This window comes from Fukomys damarensis, unplaced genomic scaffold (assembly GCF_012274545.1).
Source record: "Fukomys damarensis isolate Sample0158 unplaced genomic scaffold, DMR_v1.0_HiC HiC_scaffold_11, whole genome shotgun sequence".
In the NCBI taxonomy this organism is placed as follows: Eukaryota; Metazoa; Chordata; class Mammalia; order Rodentia; family Bathyergidae; genus Fukomys; species Fukomys damarensis.
In genome coordinates, this window is record NW_022900923.1 from 1,379,609 (window position 1) to 1,391,938 (window position 12,330).

A 12,330-nucleotide genomic window follows, 5' to 3' on the forward strand; every position below is an offset into this window, starting at 1 on the left:
GAGACTCTCAGGGAAGAGGCAAGCCGTGGCTGAGGACTCCTGGCCCACCCGTCACCGGCACAGCCCGCACGGACTGGGAACTTGTGGCAGGACTCACTTTGTCCAGCAGGGTCACACTCCAGAGCTGACAGGAAAGCTGCCCACCAGCCCGTGTCCAGCCCTCTCTCAAGAAAAACATAGGGAACTAAACCATATTTATCTACGGCATTACTGTGATGTTAGTTTTCTCTTGAATGATTCATCACAAGGATACACTATCCACAACAAGAGATTAAAAATGATTTAACCTGTGTGAGGGACAGGATCCCAAATGACAGCAAGGCCAGTGAGTGTGAGCGCACAGAAGCACAGAAGAATGCAGGCTCTTCACCAACCGCGCTGCCCTGGGGCCGGGCCGGCTTCAAAAGCAACCAGAAGAAAACAGCAACAACAACAACAACCAGAAGTTTCCTGCCTATTGTTTTCTTTCTTTTTAAAAAAGAATTCCAGAAGAAGTAGTACAAATTCTTTAAATATTTTGTAGGATTCCCTCCTGGAGCCAGCTGGTCTTTGGCTTTTCTTTGTTGAGAGTTTTTGATTACTGATTCAATCTCCTTATTCCTTATTTGTCTGTCTACATTTTCATCTCTTTAGGATTCAGTCTTGGTAAGTTGTACATTCCTAGGAACCATATTCATGTCTTTTAAGTTTTCCAGATTTTTTGCTATATAATTGTTCATAGAAGTCTGATCCTTCCCTCCCGGCTGGGCAGGTCTGAGCCCCAGGTGGGAGCCTTTTGGACACTGTCAGTCCGAGCAGTTCAGTTCGAGCCTTCCCCGGGGTCTGCCCTCCTTACACCCCAGTGCTCTCTTCCCGTCTTACCAGCCAATCCCATGTTAGAGAAATACAGTGGCCCCTTGATTTGAACTCAGTTTGTTCCCAAGGGCTGGTTGTAACTCAAGTTGGCCAATGAAAGCTCAGGCTCCTCTCCACAGCCTTCGAAGTCTCTCTCCTGCACACAGGCAGATCTCAGTGTCCTTAAAGAGACCTTGGCCCAGTATTTCTCATTGAACCCCACACAGGAGAGGATGTTGCAATGTTCCTTCCAGAGCTCTGTAAGGGAAAGTCTGTATCTGAGACCATGTGGAAGCACAAGTGGCCAGCATTCGGGTCATTACCGAAGACTTTGGTCATGAGGTAAAACTAAAATTCCTGTCATAACCCAAGTTGCTCCTGTTGCACTAGTCATAACTTGAGGGTCCACTGGACTTTTTTTATATCAAATATTCCATTTGGATTGCTGCATGGTTTTTTTCTCCCAACTGGACTCAGAATCCACACAGGTGTGCCAAGACCAGAGTTTGAGAGTCGCTGCTTTAGAACTTAACTCCACTCTACGTGAACAGCTGACATCTGTCAACTTAGTTCAAGATGTTCTGAGTTAAAATGAAGTCATACACTCTAGTGCAGGGTCTGTGAGAGATAAAATGGTATCGCAAATGTGCAGGAGGCATTGTGATGTGTAGCATTTCTCAGTCTGACTGGACCTGGTGGTGGTAGTGTGTGTGTGTGTGTGTGCTCGCACGCGCCAATGAAGTCTTTTATGGGCCTGGCAACCTAAGGGTGATACTGTAGGGAGTGCTGGGTTTGCAACTGTATCTACTAATTTTGTGTTTTGTGTTTTGGTACCGGGGATCCAACTCCAGACCTTGTGCTTGAGAGGAAGGTGGCAGAACCACTGAGCTAAATCCCTGGCCCCCTGTACCTACGAAGTTTGGAATCACTGATTTTGCCACTCCATGGCAGCAGCTCACCTTTCTTTAAACCTAGGTTTTTTTCCTCTTACACTACCTCCTCATTCGCCCTCTAGTTTATGGCTCTCCGGTCCAAGTTTTTCATCTTTGCTTCTGCTGTGACCCATGCAGTTTCCCTTGTCTCCCCACCCGCCGTCCTGGGACTCAGGCCACAGCAGCTTCCGGCGAAGCAGAGTGAAGGCTTTGTGCACTGAGCCGGAGGCAGAGACAAAGATCCGCACACACTGAGTGGTCCCACAGGCGGGGCTCTGTATAGATGGATGCGTTGCTTCCTGTGGAACTCTCTAAGTTGCTCCCCGCAGAAGCATCCACGCAGAACAATATCCTTTCTGCCGTGTTGGAAACCAAGCAGGACCGCATGTGGGAAGGGTGCCGATTTCCCATGGGACGGTCGGCCCACTGACTGCCCCTACCCGGTAACTTCCAAGCGGCAACACCTCATACACACACGCGATATGCAGGAAAGAAAGCTGAGCTGGCTGTAGTGAGGCACTCAGGGCAGGAGACACTACTGGGATTTTGATGACCTAGAAAACCAACCCCAGCTACCTTTCACCTCTGGCCCTGGCCTTGTCCTTCCCAAGTTTGGTGTGTGTGTGCTGGTGCCCTGGGCCTGGGTGCTGTGCAGGGAGTTAGGGGGCTACCACAGGGAAGGAGTGGGGTGTCTTTGGGTTTGCATTTCACAGTGTGGAGAGGGCACGGGAAGAAAACGAAAAGCAAGAGGGGAGTCGCGTTAGTGAGGAATTTGCTTCCACGTGGGAGTCAGGGAGAAGCCAACGGCCAAAGCCCACAGCCCGCTCCACTTCTGTGGGGTCCTCAGAAGGGATGGCGGCTGCCCCTTCTGCCTCCGTCTCCCTCCCGTGAGTGCTCAGCACGGCTACCAGGCACGGAGGCCCAGAGGCCCAGAGGGTGCACACAGAAGCTGCTGGGGCGACGGGCGCGCTTCATTTTGGACGCACCTGGTGGCCAGAGAATGAATTCCACTCCTGTGGTCAGGTTCAGAGCAGCGGTTCATGTGAGATGCAATTACCCGGGAAGATTTTATGGCCACAGATCTCAGGTCTCCCTCCGGAAATCAGAATCTCCGAGATGTGTCTGTGACGTGAGAATTGAAATACACCACGGGGCCTCTGAGGCGCTTCTCTGGGTCGGGACCAAGCCTCCCAGGGACAGCACCGAGCAGGTGCCACTCCTCAACCTGGGGGCGTAGATGCCCTCGCTGTCCAGGCCCCTGGATTCCACCGCCAGTGCTCTCCTGCGCTTCTCCTTCTCCCTGCTCTGTGTTCATCTTCCTGTCTTACTGGTGCCGACACCAGCACATTGCCCTCCGGATACTTCAGCCTACAGACCATTCATTAAAGTGCAATTCTATTTTCAGAGCTTTCAAATGACAGCCAACAGCAGGCTGCAGCATGTGTCGCTGGTTCGCCCCCCACTCACCTAAACCGTTAGGAGATGGAGGCTGCTGTCAAGGTGGGGCCTTTCCAGAGGCCCTGTCTTAATTTATTCCCTCTCCTACTATGCGGAGGTGACCACCGTCGCTGTGCCTGTGCTTGTTCTGGAATTCACATTAATGGACTCACACAGGTCTCGAGATTTCTTCTTTCTGCTGCGTGCATCATGGCCGTTTTCTTTGCAGTAGTGAGTGAGGTCACACTCCATTGTGTGACTCCGCCTCTCCATTTTTCTGTTTAACATCCTACATTCTTGAGCCAGTAATCACTGGCGTTGCTCTATATTTGTGAAAGATTTTTCTGCCCTATGCTGGGATCTGTCTTGTACAAAGCAAATACACTAACATCCCATTACCTTCCTCTGGCATTTGGGGATTCTGAGTATTGATGGGCAGCAATGTGTAGAATATAAAGTTAGAATGACTGAAAGAATGGAAGACAATATATTTAGTAGCCCCTTGATTTGCTTGTTTTAAAGGAAACCTTCCTTGCTTTTGTGTCTTGTTCTAATGATTCCATCACTGTGGAAACCACATTTTATCACAATGAACTTTCTAGACATATGATGTCCAACTAGCTGCCCAAGCAGATACTGTCGTGTTGGAAACCCCAACAACAAACCTGCACACAGAGCATTTAGCCAGTGCTTTGTGAATGAGTGAGTGAATTCATGAACTAAGTAAGTCACTTCTTGACTTCAGCCTCCTAACTGTGCTACATGTTTAGGTTGTGTTCTCTTGTCCACTCGTCTACAGCTGTGTGATAGGCCAAATGTTCTTTCAGTCACCTGTGCTTTGACTTCTAACTGGACTCTCAAAACAGAAGCCAGGCCAGGGAGTCTCTTCTGCATCGTGATGGGAGTAGGGTGCAAAAACAGAGCCGGTATCTTTCCTGAGTGTCTAGAAGGCCTGCTTAAAAGAAAATGGTGAGTGCTGCTGCCGAGTGCCATCCAGAGGGAAAGCGGGCTCATAAAAACATGATCTTGCACCGTGCAACTTCTGGCTCTTCCCCAAAGTCAAACTGACCATGAAAGGTAAATGTCTGGAGTAGACTGGAGACATCAAGGAAGCCACAACAGTGCGATGACAGACACTCACGAAAGAGGACTCCGGAGCTGCTTCAGAAAGTGGCAGGAAGGATGGGATGAGTGCGTCTGGACTGAACAGTATCTTGTAGGGCAGAGAGGGTGAACTTTTTTTATTTTTTTTTTGGTACCAGGGATGAACTCAGGACCTTGCACTTGTGAGGCAGGTGCCGGAACCACTGAGCTAAATCCCCGGCCCAAGGGCGAACCTTTTAGAGCTTTCAATTATACGATTAGCCTGCTGCAGCACGCGTGCCACAGGTGTGCCACCACAGTCGTAGGGGATCAATGGTAACGTGTCTCTTACTGTAATGCATTAATTACACTTAAATATTTACCGTATTTTTTCAATCACATCTGACAGTTGGCCTCAGTAAATATTCAGCAAGAAGAGGTGGGTAGAGGGCAAGAAAGGGGTGGGGAGAAACTAGGACTATAGCTTAGAGTTGTAAATGATTTTGCCAAAACTTACATACGAACCTCAGCCTCCTCTTTTCTAGCCCTGCTCCATCTTCACCAGACTGCTAGCATTTTTGTTCTGCATCAGTTTTTTGGTTTTTTTGAGACAGGGTCTCACTATGTAGTTAAGACTGCCCTGGAACTCACTATGTAGCCCAGGCTGGTCTTGAACTCAGAACAATCCTCCTGCCTCAGCATCCTGAACGCTGGGATTATAGGTGTGCACCATGACACCCAGCTGATTGCTAGCAATTTTAACACTGCTTGTGCTGTCCAGGATGCATCCACCTCCCTGTTCCTGATGGCGATTTAATTCCAAAAGCAGTGGCTCCGCTTCTCCCAGATGTGGCAGCCCAGTACCTGGGACGCTGTGCTCCAGCTGTCTTGACTGAGAGGCCTCGTCTGCAAGAAAGCAAGGCAAAGTGCTTTTTGGCCTTAATTTTAGTGGGAATTTAATTTAATTAGCAGTTGATTTACACAGCACTCTTCTGACAGCTGTGTTTGTGGAGTCTCTGTGGAAGCAAGAAATTACCATCCACCGAAACCATCATTAAAGCTTATTTATCGTCACACCACATCTTTCCAGCGGTGAGCACCAGGATCTCTGTGTGTTTGTGGTGCATACACTTCAGAGCTTGCAGTCAATGACGCTAGCCTGGGCGCTCCAGGCTTGGCGAGTGTTGGGGGCAGGCCCATCCTGGGTCCTAAAAGGGCGAGCCCGGAATGGGGCTTTGAAGGTCTGATCAAAGGACAGGTGTCTGTAAATGCTGGCTTCTGAGGAGCACAAAGGATCCCCCATGAGAGAATGCTTAGCACCTGGCACAGAGTTACCAGCAGCAGTGCTGGGGGCTTGGGTGGTCACTGCTGCTGGTGGCTCAGAAAGGAAGGAAGGAAGGGGGAGCTCTGGGCTGGACTCTCAGGCCTCTCCTCACGGACCTGGGGTAGGGAGGGGTCAGTCGTGGTGAGCGTCTTTCCGAGGTGCTCAGTGTCCCAGAGCCCGCACATGACCTGCTCTTGCTGAATGAACAACTAACGACTGAGATCAGGACCTTCTGGGCATTTGCAGAGAGGCTTACAGTGGTCGGTGCATCTGGCTGACAAAGGCAGGAGCTTCTCCAGTACCTGGGAGCTGTTCCCAAAATGTAATCGTCAGAATGAGACCCTTGCAGGGGACACAATCCTGACACCAGGTTCTGCCCACAACCTCAGTGGCCTCGTGTCACCCACAGGGACCCAAGGAGAGGAACCGAACCCCAGATCTGGCATACAAGTTCCACGCGCTGTACCCCGCACAAGAGGCACACGTGTGAGATCCTAACAGACTCCAAGAGTGAAACCCTAGAAAGCCACAGCTGCACCCAGTCAAGACCCAGGACGTCACGGCCCCACTGATTCCCCAAGGCCTTAAACCCCAGCCACCACCAGTTCTGGAAGTAGCTCTCCCGTCCCGAGACCGTGTGGCGGTGTTGGCTGCTATGCTGTGGGCCACAGGCTGGCTGGTGTCACAGACGTGACAGCTGCGGCAGCGTATGAGCCTGCCTGTCCCCTGAGCGAGGGCCGTGTGACCTCACACCCCAGGTGGGGCGTGAGGTGTGAGAGGTGCTGCTGGCAAACGAGAGACAGGCGCGAGTCTGGATGAGGCCAGGAAGGAAGGGTCCCAAGGGCTGGCGCCAGAGCTTGGTCTGGAGTGATGGGAATGAAGAGCTAAGAGGGAGGAATCACAAGGAAAGAAAATGTGGACAGAGGTGAGAAGTCCCCAGATAGGACATTTTAACAAGCAAGAGCTTGGGGCAGCAAAGGAAGATAAGTGAAGGCACAGACCATAAGTGACTTCAAAGGATTTAAAGTTCTATTCTCTGACCATCTGGGATCTTTGCAGATTTTTGAGAAGGGGAAGACATAATTTGATTAGCTTCCCAGTGAAGGAGCGGCACCTGTGGCACAAAGGTAACGAAGAGAAGGCGGAGGGAGGGAGGCCTGCCAAGCCCTCGCTAGTTAAGAGTGTCAATGATTCCACCATAAAAGCAATGATCAAGGAGAATTTCAAAAGAAAAGAAAAGAAAAAGAGGGAAGGAAAGAAAGGAAGGAAGGAAGGAAGCCGTCCACGAGGGCTGGGAGCAGAGGTCCTGGCCTGGAGGTGAATTTCTCAGGTAGGACGGAGGACACACTGTGGACAGACAACAGAGGAGGTGATGGCGTGATGGCCTGGAAGGAGGTGCAAGAGGGTGGGAGACTTCCACGCTGGGCGTCCTTTGCGCACCTGGCAAATGTCCTTTCCCTTGGCAACCTCCCGGCTTTGCAGGAGAGCATCAGAATTAAACAGCACTTCCCAGTTACTCGTTGCAAGGTTCCCCAGAGCAAACTCCTCCGACCACTGCCTGAAATCCTCATGCACCAGCAACAGAAGCAAAGCCACAGGAAGTGTCATGTGCTCTGCCTGCTGTTCCGAGCTTAACACACATTTGCTTTCCATTTTGTGTAGCTAAACTCCTCCGAAAATTTAAGGTTCTCAGATTTTCTTTGTTTTTATGGAAAATATTCATATTCAGAAGAGCAGACGTTGGGTAAAGTGCCCTTAGAACAAATTCCTGTTTTTACCCATTAGTGGTATTAAGCAACTTTGCCAAAGCGCAGCCTTGTGAGGGGCAGGACAGGACCTGACCCTGCTTACCACCTCCTGAGACCTCAGACTGTCACAAGGATGATAGGGTCCTCCTTGGCCAAGAGCTTTCGGTTCTGTGGGTCCCATCTTGCTGGCTTTCCTCATCTCCAACACAGGCAGGAAGCTCCTTCCACTCCCTCTTGGTGCTGCACCTTGACCTTTCTAGCAGAAAGACCAGATGGGTTGTTAAGTGCCTGGGACCAGGTCAGAGGGGACAAACTCACATTGAGGTAGAGCTTGCTGCAGAGAGCATAAGGGCAGGTGCGGGGGTGAAGGGTAAGCAGTGGGGTGGTGTCGCTGTTCATTATCCCTCTCAGACAAGCTCGGTGCCTGGCCTGGGTACGGCCATCCAGCCAAGAAACTGGGATCAAATCTCCATCTCCTGGCTCTTGAATACTCCATGTACTTTCTGTAAAGTCGAAGTCTCGCTCCCTCCGCAGGCTCCAAGCAGTCTCTGGGGCTCTGGTGGGAGCCACCAGGCCATCTTTCACGTGCTCACTGTCCCCCAGAAGCCGAGTGGAAGTTATAATCCTCAGTTGTGTGTGCCTATGTGATTAGTCGGTGAGCAGAGTGAACACCGGCCCAGTGCTTCTTCATAAATATGAGGATGGTAGATGTCATTCGGTGGCCATGGCAGCAAAGATGATAGTTTTTGCAAAAGACTGGAAGAGTTTAAGCATGCTTGGGTCTGCCAAAGTTTTGAGGCAGAATTTCTTTTTCTCCAGAAAACTGCAATTTTGTTCTTTAATGTCTACAATAGATAGGGCAAGGCCCATCCACATTGTTTCAAATGATTTCCTTTTCTTAAAGTCAAGTGATTACAGATAATAACTACATTGACAAAATCCCTACACTGAAACACCTAGGTTAATGTTTCATTAAGTAACTGGGTACTAAACTTAGTCAAGATGGCACATAAAACTGTCACCTTAGCCAATGAAGAAATGTGGATATTTTAATCAAAGTCTAAAATTAGCATTAATAGTTTTGAATAGTTTCAAGGACTTCTTAGAAAATGAAGATTAAAGAAATGGCTTCTTCTGCCGTTAACACATGCTTGGAGTCCATCTTGCCCTTAGGGGCCATTTTGCTTTTGGGAGCCATTTTGCCTTGGAGAGTCATCTTGCCTTTGGAGACCCATCTTGCTCTGTCACTGAAGCAAAATTTTCCCCAAGACAATCAAAGCCAATCATGTAATAATTACTCAGGGGCCAGGGATTTAGCTCAGTGGTGCCACCGCCTGCCTCGCAAACACAAGGTCCAGAGTTGGATCCCTGGTTCCAAAAAAATAAAGAATTGCCTCAGGACATGTGTTCTACAGAAATCCACTCAATTCTGAATAGAACTTTGCTTTTATTGCCTTACCCTGATTTACACAGCTGGTCAGCCTGAGGGCAGCCTTGAAAACATAAAGTACATGTTTCACAGAATTAAATCCCCTTCCGAATAATTTGTTTGGGTCCCTTCCTGTTCTTTTTTCCAGCAAAAATATTGTCCAGCCAAATTAAATTCACATAGATAGAGCCAAGCCACTCGCCTCTATCTCCAACCACAATGAGAAATCAGAAGAAAGGTCTCCCATTAAGAGTACTCACCAAGTTTCCCCTCTTTAGCCTGAAAAGCTGATTATTGTGTTTGAAGCTCTTTGCCAAGCTGCATAAGGGACCCAAGAATAACACTGGTTAAAGGTATGTTTGGCTTCATTTTGCTATAGGTATAGGAAATAATACATCTTGCAGTTGGAAGAAGTAGAATTTGGCAGAGGACAGAAACTTTTAGAGCTAATTGAAGGCACTGTCACCAAGGATCCTTCAAAGATGAAAAGATGTGAACATTTCTTGACAGACCAGTCCTTCAGGGGAAGATGTCCTCAAGAGTTATGTGCAGAGATAAAGGGTTGCTGCCTCTGAGCCTTTGCCAGCTCCTCTCTTCGAATTGACTCCCGCTTCCCACTCTGAAGGCTAAATTCAGGTGACTTCATCGTTAGGAAGAAAAATAATGCTATTAACTTTCATTTGCCTACATTCCACACAAGGATGATAACCTCAAACATGAAGAACTGGCAAACTATATCATTAATTCCAAAGACTCTTTGCTATTACTTTGTTTAATTGGAGATATTTTTGGCTTGCCAGGAGTCCAGGGCTTAGACGTTTTGAAGGAAGAAGTTAGTTACCACCTTTTCCAATATGTCACTGAGACTTGGAAGCTGCCAGGTAGAACATACAATACATTTTTCACATGTTGTTCAGTATCTATAATGTTATGAGAAGAGAGATATCTTCTGACAGGAAAAGGACTAGGACTGCGTCTCCTTCCTCAAGGTTCAAAGAAACAAACGATGGGCTGGGACACACTGGCCGAGCCGAGTGAAGGGAAGGATAACGAAGGCCCAAGACGAGAGAGGGACTAAGGCCACTCCAACCCCAGGGCCTGGACTGCGTGGGGAGTGAGGCTCTGGCTGGAGACCACGACTGTGGGAGGAAACCCTTCCTACCGAGCCAGCGTGACCGACAGCTTTGCTCTGGGCAAAGCTCTTGGGATGTGATGGAGCTGGAGCCGGAGTCAGTGCAGGAGTTGCACTTGCTGGGACCCTAAGCTCTCTCCCTTTGTGGTGCCGCCAGGATCACAGAAATCCCAGTGCACTGAAGACGTGTTGGGTGACTTGGCAGGTGTCAGGTGAAGCGGGAGACTAAGTCTGCAGATGACAATTGTGTGATTACCACACACACACACAGCACGGTGGGGGCGCATCTGTTTCGGCTCGGTGAGCTCAGGCCGCCTTGAGGGGTAAAGCAAAATTCTCCTAGGAGCACAGCAGTTCTTGGGTGAGTGTAAGTGTCCTTGGAGATACATGGGAATAAAAATGTGTGGGAAACCACGTTACAACGTCACGGCTTGCATAGCAAGCATCTGTGACCTTCCGTTTTCTGAGTGGGAACCCAGGGGTGGCTTCCTGGGTTCTGGCCGAGTCACACGCTTGCTGTTGGCTGGAGCTCAGCCACCCGCAGGCTGGGGTGAGATAGCCTTCCGAATATGCTCCTAGGGACGGAGGTGCCCTGCTGGCCCCCTGGCCTCGCTTAGCACAAACTGTTCTCACAGAATGCCTGAGCCGGGCAATGTGTGAATATCAGAAATACCCTTCTCACAGTTTGAGGAAAAGCAAATTCCAGGTCCTAGGGCCTTCCCAAGGAGCTACATTCCCAGCTCCTCTTTTATTTTTCATTTTGAGACAGAGTCTCACTAAATTGCCTAGGCTGTACTTGAACTCAAGATCCTCAGGCCTCAGCCTCCCGGAGTGCTGAGGTTACAGGTGTGCACCACCACACCAGCCTTCCAGCCCGGTCTCACGAGGGCAGTAATCTCATTCCTGAGGGATCTGTCCAAGTGTCCTGATTAGTTCTGGGACTTGTCTCTAAGCCCAGCACATCGGCACATCAGGCTGGTGATGCTGCCCAGCGACAGGGCTCTGGCTTAGCATGTGTGAGGCCCCAGGTTTAATCCCCAGCGCCGCGACCAACAACAACACAAAGCCCTTTGCTCAGAGCTTAGGGTTGTGAAGTGGCACCACCTGAGCTCCCTCTCGGCACAGCAAATGGCTTTGCCTAAAGCAAGTGACCCAGAAGAAAAGTCACGAGAGAGATCAGAACAGCCATGAAACTTCACACGGGTCAGAGGGCCAGGGACGTGAGGGTGTGGAAAGGATGTCTCATGTTTAGCTGTTGGGAACTGGAGGACAAGGGGTCGAAAGTTGGTGTCTGGATGGGGCACCTGAAATAGGAACGGTGACAATGTAGATGCCCTACTAGTATTAATGAACGAGCACGCACCTTGTCTCCAGCGGGGAGCCGGTGAGATCTGGATCCGACTCCAACTGTCTTCCTTATGCTTGGCTCAAGAATCAGCTGATTTCTATGCAGGCATCAACACGGGGGAAAGCAGCTTCCTTCTTCCAGAGGGAAAGAAATTGCACTCAGGGCGTGGTACAGGACACTGCAGCGCAGACTGTGCCCGAAGCAGGCTGTGGGCAGTGCGGGCTGTGAAGAGCCAACCCCGAGACTGGCTGTTCACAGAAGCGAGGCCGGCTGAAGCCTACGTGCCGAGATCAGAGGAACTGGCACCCAAATTCCATGCCCGTAACTGAAACCTTCAGACTGAAGGGCAATGTTCTAATCACAACCATCTATTTTGTCTGTTCTGCTCCTAATTCAAGGGTACTTTGCCTTGTCCTTTATGAGCCTTGTTTACATTGATTTCCACAGAAGCCGCACGACTGCATTCCTTTGCATGTAGCTTGCTTTTGCCCCAACTGATTACTAATACAAATCAGAGGCTTGGACAGGCCTGTGCCTTTGCCAAGTTGCACTGGCATTGGGGTCATCCTGATGCCCCGCTGTCCATCTCTTCGTTCTATCTTTTAGTTTATTTAAATCTCAGGCCTGTGTCATACACTGAGCAGGAGAACAGCCGACTACAAACGTTTCTGGTAGTGTTTCAGGGGACCCAGGTAGCATAGTATTTGCTAACGTTGATTGAAGGGGAAGAGATGTAACTCCCAAACCTGTCAGATATCTGAAACGGGAGTCTGTGTTCTCTAAAATCGAGGAATAAATTCTAGGAACAATGGTGGTTAAGAGTAAGAAAATTCATTGAGAAAGAAAGTTTCTGTCTAAGACACAGAAGGGAAATTGGAAAGTGGGCTGCCCACTCACCCTGCTTTTCAAAGATGTTTTATACAACACAGCCAGGTAGTGAGGTGGGTACAAAGTGGGACAAAACTGTAAGACCGAATGGAAATTTACAAGGTGGGTATGAGGTGGGGCAACACCATGACCAGCCAATAAGATTACAAGTACAGAGCTGGGGATTTAGCTCAGT

General features: G+C 49.4%; 1 protein-coding gene across 1 annotated transcript in view; it reads right to left on the reverse strand.

Annotated features, from left to right (window-relative positions):
• The window catches only part of Disp1 (dispatched RND transporter family member 1), a 158,337-nt gene extending 146,321 nt beyond the window's left edge, over nt 1-12,016 (reverse strand). Inside the window, exon 1 of the mRNA XM_033762020.1 lies at nt 11,283-12,016. The gene's annotated coding sequence lies outside the window, so the exon portion shown is untranslated. The remainder of the gene's footprint in view (nt 1-11,282) is intronic.
• Nucleotides 12,017-12,330: the final 314 nt, after the last annotated feature.